This window comes from Antechinus flavipes, chromosome 3 (assembly GCF_016432865.1).
Source record: "Antechinus flavipes isolate AdamAnt ecotype Samford, QLD, Australia chromosome 3, AdamAnt_v2, whole genome shotgun sequence".
NCBI classification, from domain to species: Eukaryota; Metazoa; Chordata; class Mammalia; order Dasyuromorphia; family Dasyuridae; genus Antechinus; species Antechinus flavipes.
Genome location: NC_067400.1, coordinates 208,011,647 through 208,026,964, shown reverse-complemented (window position 1 = coordinate 208,026,964; position 15,318 = coordinate 208,011,647).

The window sequence follows — 15,318 nt, the reverse complement described above, 5'->3', positions numbered from 1 at the left end:
TTTAGGCTTTAAGTTTTACAAAGTGTTTTTTATACATTATCTCATTTGAACCTCATCACAATCCTAAGAGACAGGAACAAGGATATTATTATCATGATTTTACAACTGAGGAAATTGTAATTGTAAGTGACCTGCCCCGCATTATAGAGCAGAGCAGATAAGTTGTATCAGACAGGATTGGAACTTGGGTCTCCCTGACTTCCACTTCAATACTCTATATTCTCCAACAATGCATTTTTTTCTAATAGAAGAGGCAATAATTTATTTATAGAAGGATAGTGAGCTTACCTTGGAGCCAAGAAGCCATAGACTAAATTCTGACCCTGATACATTGACTGTGTCAAAATTAATAAATTGCTTAAGCTCTTAAAGCCGAGAAGGAGATGATTGCTTAGGGAGGGGGTGTTTCTCATACAGGGAATTTCCTATATCAGTGAAATTAGAGATTGTGTATCTTATCTCTAATGTCCTTTCACTCCCTTTTAATGACAAGATATTTACTAAAAGTTTGAAGATGGGAAGAGGGAGTAGGGAGAATATGCTGAAATAAGGTATGGCAAACAGATTTCCTTAGAAACACTTATTTTCCTTAGAAATACCATTAAATTCCCTATAGAAGCAACCCATCCTATTAATTACTATTCTTGCTTGAACCAGATTTATGCATTGTTACTGAGTTGGACAGTAATTTGTAATCTTATTTTTAAATGCTTTTCCAAAAGCAAATAAGATAAAGATTTCCTAATTCCTCTGTATGGTGTTAGAGCTACATTTAGTCATCCTGACCTATGTCTTGCCATTGGACTCCTGCAGGAGAGAGTGGCGTTAATGACTTGGTACAGTTCTACCTAACTTAAATCCAATTCATTTGAAAGTCAGGGCACTACCCTCCTGAAGTCATCGGTTCTCTTCTAGAAGTCAGGACAACAATAATATAACCTTAACTTATTAGCCTCTTACCTATTTCATGAAATGTAGAGAACAAATGAACTGTGCTCAGGGAGAGTTCTTGGCAAAATTGTGAAATAGATTATCTATACCTGGGACCCTGTCACTCACTCCTTACCCACTTTTGGAACTCATGTCCTAAGTTCCTGTATCTTCAAACTGCCTTGTACACCCTGCTGCAGCACCCAGTAAGTGTGCTCTCTCTCTCTCTCTCTCTCTCTCTCTCTCTCTCTCTCTCTCTCCTGAGTGATTCTCTATTTTCTGGACTTTTACTCCATCTTCTCCTATTATCAGAATTCCCTTAAATCATAAGATAATAGAAATAAAAAGAACTTAGATATCATTTCTGTAAGTCGCTCATTTATTTTATTAACCCATTTTTATTGATGCCTTTTTTATATTATAGTCATTTCCAAATATAACTCTTCTTCCCCAACAAAAGAACAAAATGAATTCTACTCTGTAATGAGAAAAAAAAAAAAAAAAAAAACAAGACCATACACTGCACCAACCCTCTTTGACAATCTATGCATACCCAGAGTTCCTTACCACTTCAACAAAAGGAGAAAAATGTATATCTTCAAATTTTTCTTTTGGGGCCAAGATTGGATATTAGAATACAATGGTCATTTTTATTTTATTGTTACTTTTTCCAGCTCTCTAATTTTACAGATAAGGAAACAGAAACTTTGAGGGGAAAAAAAAAACTTAATCAAAGTCATAAAATCACAAAGGCAATTGGCTTATGGACAATCATATATCAAACATTGACTATGTATTAGGTCCTGTGGGTAATACAAATATAAATATGAAAAATTAGAAGCCAGTATTCTAATGTAGGACTTATAGCTCTAAATCCAAATCTCTTTTCCTTACAACTTGATACTTAACCTTTATTCCTTTGTAGGTCAGTATGGAGATGCTATGATCCACATATAAATGACTCCTTTGGCAATTTAGCAAACTATTATTTAAGGCTGAGAGAAATGGAATAAAAGCTTTTTGCTGGCTACTAGGAACTACCTTTTTTTCTACTCGTTTAAGCTATGACCTGATAGATCAGTTGTTAAGGAGATAAAAAATATGATAAAAAGGTATTGTTAGTGGTCATAGAAGTCCCATTGCATAGTGGTCCCCAGAAGGGACCATTTCTATTCAATTCCTTCCATTTAACAAATAAGTAAGCTGAAGCTTAGAGAGGTAAAATTTGTCTAAGTTTACATAGGTTGTAAGGAGAGAGGCAGTATTTGAACCTGATTCTCTGAGATACTCTGATTCTTGAGATAGCATTCTATAATATACCACAATATCTTTCCAGGAAGAGGAAGAAGAGAAGCACACAGCACCAGTAATCCCATACTTTGCCCTTGGTAATTAAGAACTTTTTTTCTCTCTTTGGCCAGTTTTTGTAGCTCTCAATTCAAATCAAGGCCTAATTAGAAATAAGAGATGAAAGACTGTCTTCTGAGATAGAAACACTCCAGAGGTGGGTATATAGTAAGTAAAATAATAACAAAATTTCGTAAAAATATTTCAAAACAACCAACAAATCAAAATCAGACTCGGATCCTTCATTACATTCCAAATGAACCTATTTTTTGTGAGCTGCCATCTTTTTGGGAACTAAAACTCTAGAAAGGCTCATCAAAAAACCCAGCCCTACAACCCTCTTTGTAGTGGCCAGAAACTGGAAACTGAGTGGATGCCCATCAATTGGAGAATGGCTGAATAGATTGTGATATATGAATATTATGGAATATTATTATTCTGTAAGAAATGACCAACAGGATGTTTTCAGAAAGGCCTGGAGAGACTTACATGAACTGATGCTGAGTAAAATGAGCAGGACCAGGAGATCATTATTTACTTCAACAACAATGATGATCAATTCTGATGGACGTGGCCCTCTTCAATAATGAAGGTGAACCAAATCAATTCCAATAGAGCAGTAATGAATTGAACCAACTACACCTAGGGAAAGAACTCTGGGAGATGACTATGAACCACTACATAGAATTCCCAATCCCTCTATTTTTGTCCACCTGCATTTTTTATTTCCTTCACAGGCTAATTGTACACTATTTCAAAATCCGACTCTTTTTATACAGCAAAGTAACTGTTTGGACATGCATGTATATGTATATTGTATTTAACTTATACTTTAACATATTTAACATGTATTGGTCAACCTGCCATCTGAGGGAAGGGGTGGAGGGAAGGAAGGAAAAAGTTGGAGCAAAAGGATTTGCAACTGTCAATGCTGAAAATTATCTATGCATATGTCTTGTAAATAAAAAGCTATAATTAAAAAAAACCAAACCCAGCCTTACAAAAGCAACTACATGTTGAATAGTGAAAGAGTGAGTGTGAATGAGTAGAAGATGATAGAGGTAATTATGAGTTCTTTTCTTATTCATACCTGGTCAGTATCTCTTAACTTTTTTTAAAAATTAATTTTATTCCGACTAAAAAATTCCAGTTAAAAAGGATTAGCTACCTATTTGTAGTAAAACAGAAAAATAATTGAATATAATACTCCAGATCTTTATTGTATAGAGTTTTTTAAAAGAAAAACTTTTAAAAATTCTTTATTTAAAAACCATCCTCACTAAAACAAATTCTATGCACAACTCTTCATTATTGAAGAGGGCCATGTCCATCAGAAGTAATCATCATATAGTATTGTTGTTGAAGTATATAATGATCTCCTAGTCCTGCTCATTTTACTCAGCATCAGTTCATGTAAGTCTCTCCCAGGCCTTTCTGAAATCATCCTGCTGGTCATTTCTTACAGAACAATAATATTCTATAATATTATATCACAAAAGAGGATTCTCTAGGAAATTGTGAATCTTCCTTTCATATCCTTCTTTTTTCCTTCCTTCCTTCCTTCTTTCCTTCTTTCCTTCCTTCTTTCTTTCTTTTCTTCCTTCTTTCCTACCTTCCTTCCTTCCTTCCTTCCTTCTTTTCTTCCTTCCTTCCTTCTTTTCTTCCTTCCTTCCTTCTTTTCTTCCTTCTTTTCTTCCTTCCTTCTTTTGTTTCTTTCTTTCTTTCTTTCTTTCTTTCTTTCTTTCTTTCTTTCTTTCTTCTCTTTTCTTTTCTTCCCTTTCCTAGTTCTTTCTTTCTTTCTCTTTTTATGTAATAAATTATACAATTCTAACTTTCATAACTGTTCTGCTTGCCTGTGCTTTCTTCTGAACTTCTATCTATTCTCTTCTGGTGAATTTTTAAACAATGTTTCAATGGCTCTCTTATTTTTGGTCTATAGCCACTGTTCATACAATATCCATTTCCCCAGATGCATGTCTCTTTTTATACTTTATATTTTCTAACTTTTACAAGCTATGATATTTATCACATAGGGGAGATTGAAGTCTCAAGAGACAAATTTGAGGGAAAAAATGGATCATCTCAAAAATAGACCAGCAGGTATTCCCATGATGTCCTTACTTAGGGTAATTAAGTTGCCAGGTAAACTGGGAAAACAGAAATGCTACTGCAATCCCATTTTGGCCATTCCATTCTAACTTACTGAGTCCATTGCTTAGAATTATCCATTTAAGTTGCTTATATTAAGGAAATAATCTCAACTGTCAGCAGAAATAAGAGGCTGGTCTGGCCAGTCTATCTATTTTATCTACTGTCTAACCCTTTTGCTATTGCTCAATCAGGATCTTCTAAAATGAAGCAACAAAGGATTTAAGAAATCTTTCAGAGAAAACTCTCTCTTCCCCAAACAATCTTCAAAAGAAGCATACATATTATACACATCTGGTACTGAAACGCTGGCAGCCTGTGTATTTGTACAGCACATTGTTAGGAGTTCGGTAGAAGATGTATCCAAGGAAACAAATCCTCAAGAGGAACTATTAGCAAATCTGTACTGTGGAAGGGATATCCAATAAACAAGGTTATCTGTAATGTGACATGTTAATTTTATGGTATTTTAAAAGGAGATGGCCCTAAATGACTATCAACAGGATTGGGTCATTGTGGTAATTTGAAGTATTAAGAACTTTATGTTTGTAGTACTAGGAGGTGTCATCCTGGATAGCACAGGCAAGAAGAATAATTTGTGGGCCAGAGGAAGTAAAGAGGCAATGTGGGGAGGTCTGGTTCAATTTGTTATAATTGAAGTCACTTCTTTGCCTGCTACATTCTGGTTCAGTTTTTTAATGTTGAAAACTTTTCTTTGCTTCTTGAATTCCTGTTTATACTTTAAAGCCTAGTTCAAATGTCCCTTCCTTCATATAATCTTCCCATGTCCTTCCAAATAGTAACAACTTTTCTTTATCAGACTTTATATAGCTAAATCCTTCTTCTCCCTTCCACCTATAGAAAGCATTCAGCATGTAATATTGCATATTATAGTTTTATTTGTATTTTATCTTGTTATTAGACTACAAGCTCTGTGAGGGGGCTGCTAGATAGCAAAGAGGATGTAGCACAAGGCCTGAAGTCAGGAAGATTCTTCTTCCTGAATGCAAATCTGGCCTTAGACACTTACTAAGTGTGTGACTCTAGGTAAGTCACTTAACTCTGCTTGTCTCAGATTTCTCATCCTTAAATGAGCTGGAGAAGGAAATAAACTATTCCAGTATCTTTGCCAAGAAAACTCTGAATGTGTGACTTGGGGTAAGTCACTTTACCCTGTTTGTCTCAGTTTCCTTATTTGTAAAAATGAATTGGAGAAAGAAATGACAAACCATTCCGGTAATTTTGCCAAGAAAACCCCAAGAGGGATGATAGAGAGTCACATACAACTGAAAATGACTCAATAACAAGCTCTTTGAGGGCAGGGATTGACTTGGTTTATCTAAGTTTTTCACATTTGCCAGTACCTAGCAAAGTATTCTACCAGTGTATGCTTAATAAAAATTTAATTTGAATAAGACTGCAAATGAGAGTGCAGTTGGATGTTTCCATAATGGGTCTTTGAGAACATCTATCCATATCACTGAATCCCATAACTAGAAACCTGTGTAAAGAAGTCTTAGGATTTGAAATGGTCACCATGATTTTGCCTTCATTCCCTTCCCTCTTACATACACTGCCCTCTTCCATTGCTCTGAACAGATTTCTGTGTTCCAGAAATGGAACCATATGGAAGTTAGTTATTTGAAACTAAGAATATATTTTCTCTAAGAAATATGTTATAAATTGTAGCTAGGTTCCCAGATCAGCTAGCTTACAAAACTATTTTACCTTTGTTTCAACTATTTCAACACTTTGAAAGATCCATGATTTCAGCAATATGGTTACTCCTACACACCAAATTGTGGCACTTCTCTATAAGACATTTTTGTGAATTGCTTTGACCAAAATAACCTGTTATAAGCTGATGACCAGTTTTTTGGTGGTCAGACTCATTAGGCTTAGCAGGGTGAGTCCTTGACTCAGTAGAGCATTGTCACGTCCAAACTTGTGGTCTAGAAGCTAGGTTCACCTCTCCACTGTGATGGGAAATTAAACAACAAAAATTTTCTTGGCAAAATTACCGGAATGGTTTGTCATTTCTTTCTCCAATTCATTTTTACAAATAAGGAAACTGAGACAAACAGGGTAAAGTGACTTACCCCAAGTCACACATTCAGAGTTTTCTTGGCAAAGATACTGGAATAGTTTATTTCCTTCTCCAGCTCATTTAAGGATGAGAAATCTGAGACAAGCAGAGTTAAGTGACTTACCTAGAGTCACACACTTAGTAAGTGTCTAAGGCCAGATTTGCATTCAGGAAGAAGAATCTTCCTGACTTCAGGCCTTGTGCTACATCCTCTTCGCTATCTAGCAGCCCCCTCACAGAGCTTGTAGTCTAATAACAAGATAAAATACAAATAAAACTATAATATGCAATATTACATGCTGAATGCTTTCTATAGGTGAATAGCTTTCTTGGAGTCAGGAATACCCAAGTTCAAAACCAGCCTCAGATTGTTGTTGTTTGTCTTTTGGTTCTCAAAGAGGATCAATGATATCAGGAGGGTGATATCTTGACTTGTAAGTGAATTAGATTTAAGATAGTAAGAGCTGTGTAAAATCACCAGTCTCACTCTCTCCAGAGGACATTGGATCCAATAGCAAGACATAAGTCAAAATGATTGGTAATGGCCTAGCCAGCCTTGATACTTACTAGCTGTGTGACACTGGGGAAGTCACTCAATCCTCATTTATAAAATGAGCAGGAGAAGGAATTGGCAAACACTACAGTATCTTTGCCAAGAAAATCCCAAATGGGGTCATGAAGAGTTGGACATGACTGAAAGACTGAACAATAATAACAACAACATCTTAGTAATGGAGATAAAGATATTTCATTTATAAAGAATGTTGTACACAAGTCTGGATACAACCACAGTTAAGATCAAAAGAAAGATTAAAAGTTCCTATGGATACTACTTTATTTTAGGTGATAAGATTATGCTGTTTGATCTCTTTGCTTCTAGCTTCTTTCCCACACTCCAAACCATCCTTTATAGAGCTACCAAAAAATAAAAACAAAACCCCAAACTCCTAAGGCATAGGTTTGTATATGCTTGAAAGCCTTCAAAAATGCTTTGGCTTCTGGGTTAAAACATCAAATCCTAAATCTTGCATTTAAGGTCCTCAACAACTTATTCTCACCTACCTTTCCAGGTCAATCTCCCAGTTCTCCACTTTATACAATACTCTGTATTCCCACTAAATTGACTATTCCTCAAATGTGATATCCATTTCATTGATCACATTCACACGAACCATCCACTATACCTGAAAAATATTTCCTTCTCCTTTTTAACTCTCAGAGACCTCATTTGCAGTCTCAGTCATGTCCCTTTCTTTGAAGCCTTGCTTAATTCATACATTTATTAGTGTCTTAAATCTGTTAGATAGTGAAATGGATAAAATACTGGATCTGAAGCTATCCTCAGACACTTACTGGGCTGTGTGATCCTGGGCAAGTCATTTATTCACTGCTGAAGTTTCCTTAATTATAAAATTGGGATAATAACTGCACCTATATCACAGGATTGTTGTAAGGATCGAATGAGATAATATTTGTAAAGCACTTAGCATAGTGCTTGGCACACAGCAGGCACTTAATAAATGCTTGTTTCTTTCTTTTCTTCCAGTGGGGGAAAATAATTGGGTTCAGGTCCTGATTTTTCTGGCAATGTGACCTTGAGTTAGTTGTGACCTGTTTGGGATTCACTTTCCTCCCTTGTAAGAAGAGATGGTAGACAGTCTCACTAGCTCTAAGCTCACAATCTTATCAACATGGTTTCCAAGAGGAAATATGTATCAGAGTGCAGAAAGGTAAGAGGATGTGAAAACACATCTCTTCTTCCTCCCTCTTTTACTTCTCTTCTCACTGTAGTTAAGAAGACAGTTATCCAACCATGATAATTTGGATGATATATCTACTCTACCAGTGCTCTAAAAGGGGCCCATCTCACTATATTGTGGGTCATTTATTTATTTATTTTTGGTATGTTGTGTTTGCAAGTCAGATTTGTAAGTCATGTTCAAAAGATGGGGAGTCTGTGTACCTCCCAGTGAGGGAAAAACCCAGGACCTTATGCCAGAAGCCCTGGGCTATGAAACCAAGAGCATGTTTTAATCTGTAAAATGGTGGGAATATTACTTACACTATTATCATCGAGTTACAGGTCTGTTATAAGGAAAAGGCTTTGTAAGCCATAAAATGCTGGATTTGAGTTAGTATGATTATGCCTTTCTTTCAGATCCTTTTTCAGGCATGGATACTGGAATTCCTTTAATTGTGGTTCTGTCTAAAGGCAAAAGGAGAGATTAGAGATCTTCTCAAGAGCCCTTCTAGTCTTAAATTTTATAATTGGGTTAAGAAAATTAAGTTTACAAACATAGAACTATAGTGTTAACCCATCTGTATTTGTTTACCACTACTTTATGATGATTATTCTCCAGCAACTGGATATAAAGGATAGCAATTATTAATAGAATATAATCTGTCATATTTCCATCAACTAATCAATAAACATTTATCCAATTATCTAATTGGATAGATTGTTGGGCCTAGAGTCTAGAAGACTCACCTTCCTGAGTTCAAATTTAGTCTCAAACACTTACTAGCTGTGTAAATCATTTAATCTTGATTGCTTTAGTTTCCTCAGTTGTAATATGAGTTGTTGAAAGAAATGGCAAACCACTCCATTAAGAAAATCCCAAAATGGCTCATGAAGAGTCGAATTCAGTGGGCACTGGGTTAAGTTTTGGGAATTAAAAAAGGAAGAAAAAGACATTTTTTCTTTTAAGGGTCTTATGATCTCATGGAGGAGACATAATTAAACATATATATATATGTATATGTATATATAAATATACACATACACACACAAGCTAGCAATATATAAAATAAATAGGAAATAATTAACAGAAGAAAGACATTAGAGTTAAAAGGGGCTGGGGGAGGCTTCTTACAAAATATAGGATTTTAGTTGAGACTTAAAAGATACCAGGAAAGTTAGGAGAAAGAGCAGCATTCTTGGCATTTGGGAATAGTAAGAAAATTAAGTCTGAGAGATGGATATCTTGTTCGTGGATTAGCCAGGAGGTCAATGTTACTGAATTGAAGAGTACATTGTGGGATTTAAATTGTAAGAAAACAACAAAGTTAGGAGAGTATTAGATTATGAAAGACTTTGAATGACAAACAGAACATTTTTTGAATTTGATCATGTAGGTGATTAGAAGTCACTAAAATGACTCATATATTATATCTCCTTTCCTTCCATCTCATTCCATTTTCTTCTGAACTCATTTCTTCCCATTGATAAACTGGATTGGTTAGTGTAGGGAAAAATGAAGGTAACTAGGTGGCACAGTGAATAGAGTATTGGGTTTGGAATTAGGAAGACTCATACTCATGAATTCAAATCTGGTTTAAGATACTTACTAAGCTGTGTGACACTGGTCTAGTCATTTAATCCTGTTTGCCTCATCTTCAAAATGAACTGGAGAAGGAAAAGACAAACCACTCGAATATCTTTGTCAAGAAAACCCCAGATTAGACCATGAAAATTCAGATAGAACTGAAGACGATGGAACAATAACCACCACAAGGGGAGGTCAATTAAGATGGAAATAATGCCATAGGAAGAGTGTTTGAAGAAAATAGAGATGCTTAGCATGGAAAAGATTAAAGATTTATAACCCATTCCATCATTCAACTAGACTAGGTGCAGAAGAGGTTAATCAGAATGGAGACTACCATAAGAAGATTGTTTGCCTGATATGGAAAAGAGAACATTTGGGAGAACTCAAAGATTCCATTAAAGTATTTTAAAAGTTTTATGTAAAGATAAAAAAAAAACACTTTCCTAACTCTTCACTTAGAACTATCTGAAAGTGGAATGGGCTAATTCAAGAGGTTGTAAATACTCCATTTTTTTAGATCTTCAAAAGGAAGTTCAATATCTAATTCACAAGAATGCTGTCGAGGTTCAGGGTTACATTAGATTCAATGATCTCTTTAGGCCTTTCTCATGTGGAGAGATTTTTCCAATTTTACATGTAAAGATAATTCACAATATTTATTTTTACAAGAATTTGAGTTCCACAGTTTTTTCTCCCCTTATCCCTACCCTCCCTTCTCCTTGAGACACCAAGTAATCTGATATAGATTCTACATATACAGACATAAAATGTACTTTTGAAGTTATTTCATGCTCCTTGTGACAAGTATTTATAATATTTTATAATTTTAAATAAATCCCTTCCAATCACTATGAAATATAGAAAGTAGTTGCATTTTGTTGGAACTTCATATTTTTTCTTTACATCTAAAACCATAATGAAAAGAATGGACAGTGGTAAAAATGGTGACATCAACCTATTAAAAAACAAACTTTCTGATATTTCTACTTCTTCCACTTAAGAAATGTTTGCACATGTCCTTGTTGAAAGTTTGAAAAGTATTTATAAATATGCTAAGTACTCCTTGCTTTGCTCTTGTAGGCATTCCTGTTATTAATGCTGGGGGATGGGTGAGGAAAACAGTATTGAGCTTTGAATGTGAATTTAGAAGAAAATAATATCTTTCACTAATACAATGTTGCAATCTAATTTTTAGAATACAAATGAAGCTAAAAAGAACCTCTCTATTCAAATACTCAAGAAATTGAAATAAATATTGTTTAGTCATGTCCTCCTCTTTGGGACTTCATTTGGGGTTTTCTTAACAAGGATACTAGTTTGCCATTTTCTTCTTCAGTTCGTTTTACAGATGAAGATACTAGGGCAAACAGGGTTAAGTGACTTGTCCATGGTCACACAGCTAGTAAGTGTAGTAAGTATCTGAGACTTTTTTTGAATTCAGACTTCCTCATCCCAGTACTTTATTCACTGTGCCAACTAGCTATAGGTTCATAGCACAGGTATGGTCTCTAAAAATTGAGAGCAACAGAATAATAGAGCTGGAATGATTGCTTGAGATCATTTAACCTTATCCCCTTATTTTGTAGCTGAAGAAATTTAGATAGTATATGTCTTTTGAATACAATTCATTCTACCTATACATTTAAAAATATGCCAACTGCACTGAGACCTTCTTTCTCATTCCACTCCCATTAGAAATTGGGTTCTAAATGGAAATTCTGGATTCTAATAGGGAAGTTATTTGACTTATTTGACCCAGAATTAGACTATCATATCGTGTTTCCCCGATAATAAGACACTGTCTTATTAATTTTTTTTTGGACAGAAAAACACCAGAGAGCTTATTTTCAGGGGAGGGCTTATTTTAATGAACATTGACAGCAATTTTAATAAACAGGTAAATGTGAACCAAAAAAAGTACCTTTATTCAATAATGATCATTTCATCTTCTTCAACAACATCGTCATAAGTGTCCATACCCTGAATTCCGTCCTGGATGTCTTACGCCTCTATTTCCTGCAGAAGAAGTGGACCCAATCTGTCATGTCCAGCAATATAGCTCTCTTTAAATGAACATGTCTTGTCCAGGTAACCTGCTCGTAGTGCCTTGGCGACACAGCTGTCAGTCATTTTATCCCATGACTTCTTCACCCAAGTCACAACTTCTTGCAGACAGGGCTTCACAAAGTTTCCACGCTGATTTCTTTCCATTCTATTTTCAATGTAATCATTGATTTCCATGCACAAATGGTCCTTGAATGGCTTGTTTATTGCAATATCAAGGGTGTGGAGACAGGCAGTCATTCCTGCAGGAATCGTTACTTGATCTATTCTTCTCTCTGCAAGGAAGTTCTTCATTTCTTTAGGGCGGTGAGTGCTGGCTGAATCCCAGATTATCAGACCTCTTTGGTTACCTCTCATAACAAGTGGCAGCATTAAATCAACCCACTTTCTCATAATGGCTTGTGTACACCAGGCTTTTTCGGTTTCAAGAACGTAAATGCCTAATACATGTTCAATCTTATCTTTCTTGCCCTTACTGATGATTAGAGGTATGACTTTCTTTCCAGCCAAACGAATTGCCAAAACACAGGTGGCCTGTGCACTTTCATAGCCAGTGGTGGGAATGTAGATTGACGTTGCACCCCTGTGATGAATTGTTGTTTGAGATCCTTGTCCCATAAACACTGCAGTTTCATCCATAGCAATCATATTGCAGGTTTGGTACTTGGAAATGTCGATCCTATCAATAAAGGACTTGAATGCAAGTGCACGTTTAATAACTTCAGCATCTTCCAGCTTAAACAGTGTTGTTGATCTTCTTAGGGACAGTTCATACCGTTGAAGGAAACCGTCCAACCAGTGTTGTGATGCTTTGAATCCTTCTGATACCATTTCAAACTCTGGTGCCACTGAAAGGGCAAATGCTTGAATATCAGCCCTGCGCACAACCAAGGCCTTTGCTTTCCTGTCAGCAATCCATTCACCAATGAGGATCTCCAAGTCAGGATATAAGGGTTGCCGACCTGATCCAGACCTGAGCTTTTTCCCTTTTCCCTCATCCACCTGTTGATTGAGGTTATTATAATCTGCTCTCCATTTTCTGACCATTCGAAGATCCAAAAGTTTTTCTTTACAGAAAACTGCAAGATTGTTGCCATGCGACTCCTCTACAATTGCTTTCTTGTACTCAACAATATAGCTCTTCCTTTTTGTACTCATGTCTGAGGGTCAAAACAGACAGAATAATAAAATTATGACCATCAGTCCTTCTTTTCACTCCATCATGCCCCTCAATAATGTTTTAACCCCATCATGCTCCCTGAGTGCTCCTTCTATCCTCCATGATGCCCCCTGAGTTCTTCTTTTATCCTCCATCATGCCTCCTGAGTTCTTCTTTTATCCTCCATCATGCCCCTTTTATCCTCCATCATGCCCCTTTTATCCTCCATCATGCCCCCTCACTCCCGCTTAGAGGGTACCGTAATGTAGCATGTAGCACAGGGGATCACCTTCACTACAATAGCAATCTCAATAGGGCTTATTTTCGGGGAAGGGCTTATTTTAGAGGAATCTTACACAGTAAGGGGAGGGCTTATTTTTGGGATAGATCTTATTATCGGGGAAACATGGTACTACTTCCTACTCATTTCCAAATCATACTAAAGCATGCCAATCATGTCCTCTTCTTTCATAGATCCTCTTTTCCCATTAGAATGTAAACTGATTGAGAGCTGAAACCATCTGATTTGCTTGTATTCATATATCACCAGGGTTTGCACGGAGCCTTGCACATGATAAATTTTTATTGTGCTTTTTTCATTCATTATGTTTCATGTTCTCAAATAAAAACAGATGAAAAATAAAACAATATATGTACAATATATATAATACATGTACATATAATTTATAAAATATTTATATATGTATATATAACATGTACACACACATACACATATATGTACACACACACACAATCACTTAAATATTCCTTAGACTTAGTATCTGAGAGACTCAGAATTCCTTGCTTTTACAGGATTTTTGGCTATGACCATCATATTGGATCTACAACTCCAACTATGATGTTTTATAGCTAATTATTCCTTTACTACATTTGTCAAGTACAGAGTTTTCATTCTCACTATCATCTGCACTTGTGGTGATACTGTGTGAGAAACTATAAAAAGAATTCTATAGATTTGTGTATCAAGTATTACTCTGAAAACACATGATAAGCTAAAAGATAATATAAGCCAATACTGGGATTTTATTTGCAACAGAAATCATGATCCCTTCCTCATTACTCAATCAAAACCTTCAAATTTCACAGTTAACCAGTCTCCTCCTAGATACTCTCTTTAACTGTTCTTTTATGACACTGCTTTCTTTGTCTTGATCTCCTCCCATTTGTTTGATTGCTTGTTTTCTGTCTCCTTTGCCAGATTGTCATGTTACAGAGGAAAGAGTACTTACTCTGATTTAACTAATTGATTGAAATTAAACATCTTGGATTAAAATCCCATCTCTGATATATATATAAAAACACTGAATAAGTCAATAAATCACTTAAACCTCCTGGACTCTCAGTTTACTCATATGTAAAATGAAGCAGTAGGACTAGATCAGGAGTTATTAACTTTTTTCTTTTCTTTCTTTTTTTTTTTTTTTTGTGGTATGGTGAGTCTGGTGAAACCTATGGCCCCTTCTAAGAATCACGTTTTTAAATGCATAAAATAAAATACATGGGATTGCAAAGTAAAACAATTTTTTGGAAAGAGTAATTATATATTTATTTATTTATATACTCATACATATGCATCCATGTATGTAGATATACATGTATATATACACTCATACATATGTGTATTTACATACATAAAATTCATAAATGTGTACACACATACACAATATATATCTTTAATTTTACTACTTTAGTAATTTACTAAGTTTTAAACTACATATATCTAGCTTTAACTATCTATCTATCTATCTATCTATCTCTCTATATATATCTAGGTTAAGAATCCTTGATGTAGAGAGTTTTTGGAGTTCCACCAAGTTCTATGAACTTATGATTCTGCCTACAATTTTGAGTCTTTTTCTATATCTCTGAATTGGCCCGCTTCTCTTTTCATACTATATTCTTTTTTCTTACTGACTTCATTAGTTCCTATAGGTGTAATTATGATTATAACACAGAAGATTTAGTAGTTTCAAATCAAAATATCCATATCTAATTTGTCTTCTGGGGCAGCTAACTGGCTCAGTGGAATGAGTGCTGGGCCTGGAATCAGGAAGATCTATGTGACCTTGGGCAAGTCACTTAATTCTATTTGCCTCAGTTTCCTCATCTATAAAATGAATTGGAGAAGGAGGTGGCAAACCATTACAGTATTTTTACCAAGAAAACCCCAAATTGGATCACAAGGAGTTGGATATGACTGAAACGAGAACAGCAAATCTGTCTCCTAAATGTTA